The sequence below is a fragment of the Bos indicus x Bos taurus genome, chromosome 19 (genome assembly GCF_003369695.1).
Source record: "Bos indicus x Bos taurus breed Angus x Brahman F1 hybrid chromosome 19, Bos_hybrid_MaternalHap_v2.0, whole genome shotgun sequence".
Lineage (NCBI taxonomy): Eukaryota > Metazoa > Chordata > Mammalia > Artiodactyla > Bovidae > Bos > Bos indicus x Bos taurus.
Window position 1 is genome coordinate 56,530,364 of NC_040094.1, and position 2,008 is coordinate 56,532,371.

A 2,008-nucleotide genomic window follows, 5' to 3' on the forward strand; every position below is an offset into this window, starting at 1 on the left:
GCTCGGGGCCACGAGGCTCCTCTGGTCCTGGTTCAGGTGGGACAGCAGACTTCTTGCAGCCTGATGTACGTGGCTCCCCCAAACAGGGCCAGCTGTTCTCTGAGGGCACCAGGGCTTCAAGAGGACTGAGTATAGCACCCAGGGCGGAGAGGCGGCAGCGCAGGCCAGACCCCAGGCCCCGGGCACTGGCAGGCCTGCAGGGGTTGTTGGCCCTCTCCCGACCTTGGCTGGACCGGTGCTGAGGCCTTCTCTGGCACAGGCACCGCCTTCCCTCTGGGTAAGCGCCCAGGGCAGTGGAGGGTTTAGATGCTCGGGCTGCACCCTGGGGCGAAGCTTTAAGGGCGGCCGCTGGCAGGCTCCTGGCACATTCTGGGGAAGATGGGGCCACCAGCACCTGGGAAGGTTCCTGGTTGCCATCTTCTCTGGCTTGCAAAACGAGGGGCCTACCCAGGTGGTGCTAGTGGTAAAGAATCTGCCTGCCAGTGAAGGTGATGCGAGAGACGCGGGTTTGATCCCCAAGTTGGGAAGGTCCCCTGGAGAAGGAAATGGCACCTCAGTCCAGTATTCTCGCCTGGAGAATCCCATGGACAGAGGAGCCTGGCGGGCTACAGTCCATGGGGTCACGCTTGGAGGCTGCCGCAGACGCAAGAGGGGCTGCTGGGTCAGGCCGTGTCCCTGCTCCCCTTCCCTCCCCAGAAGAGGAGTCTGGCCGTGTCTGACGGCCTTGAGGCCTGACCCTTGTCCTGCTCCGTGTCAGCCTCAACAGACGAGGGGGCTCACTGCTGCCCACCCGAGTCAACCGTAAGGGACAAGCCCTTGTCCCCAAAGCCCCAGGGACAAGGGAAGAATTGCGTCCCACCCGGATAGTCATGGAAGCAGTTTTTTGCCTTCAGATCTATTCTCATCAGCCCCCTCCTCAAAGGTGAGGTTCCCTGCCCCCCACCCCAGGCCCCTCTGCCAGTGAGAGGCCTGCTTTAGGGGTGTGAGGGGAGGGGCGACACAGAGCCACAGGAGGGCGTGGCAGGAAATAGCCCAGAAAAGGGTTTCACTGGAGGGTGGGGCTCGCTGGGGGTGTCATGGGTGGAGCAGGCACTCCCTACGGGAAGGGGCACCCCCCTTCTCTCCCCATCTGCTGAGATCTGATTCATCATAGAACCCCGGAGTCCCAGCGGGCACCTGGCACCCTTTGCTCTGCAAGCGGGAGGTAGGCGAGGCCCAGGCCCTCCTCTGCTCAGTGTCCTGGCCTAGAATCCAAACTCACCAGCTTGGCGGGGAGGAGGAAGGAGCAGCCAGGCGCCCCCCCCCCCACCCCCCCGCCACCGATGCCCCTGAAAGGACAAGGAGGCCCCCACTCCGCCTTCCCGCACCTGGGCCGCCCGCCCGCCCTCAACCAGCACTGGCCGCCCACGTGCCGGCGAGGGGCTTCCCCTTCCAGCCTGGGAAAGCACAGGTGGGCAGAGTGAGGGGTGCGGGTGGGAGGAGTCCCACGGGTCTCCAACCAGGAAACAAAACCGAAAGGACAAACCCAGCCTCGAGCACGTGGTCACACGCAGAGCCAGCAGCCGAGGGCAGCTGTGCCCCAGTCCTGCTCCACACTCGTGGAGGGGCTGCCCGCAGCGACCCCGTGAAGACATGAGGGCCCAGGAGGAGGGTGGGCCAGCTGGGGCACCCCCAGGTGTTCCTGCACTTTGGGTCTGAACATCCAGACCCTGCAGGCCTGGTCGACAGCAAGGCCCGGGCTGCCGAGCAGGAGGGAACACACCTACTCACACGTGCTGGAGGGGTCTGAGGGTTGGGGGGGAGCGGTAAGGGGCTCGAGAAGGAACCCCAAGCCTGGAGCCTGCCACCCAAATCTTGCATTTGGGCGGGTGGGCTCCACACCCACCTGGCCACCTGGATGGGAGTCTGAGGAAGGGCCCCACAAGGCCAGGAACTGCCATCACCGCTTCATCCTAGCGCCGGAAGGCGGGAAGGGGAAGAAGCCAGGCCCCTTGGGGACCCAACTCAG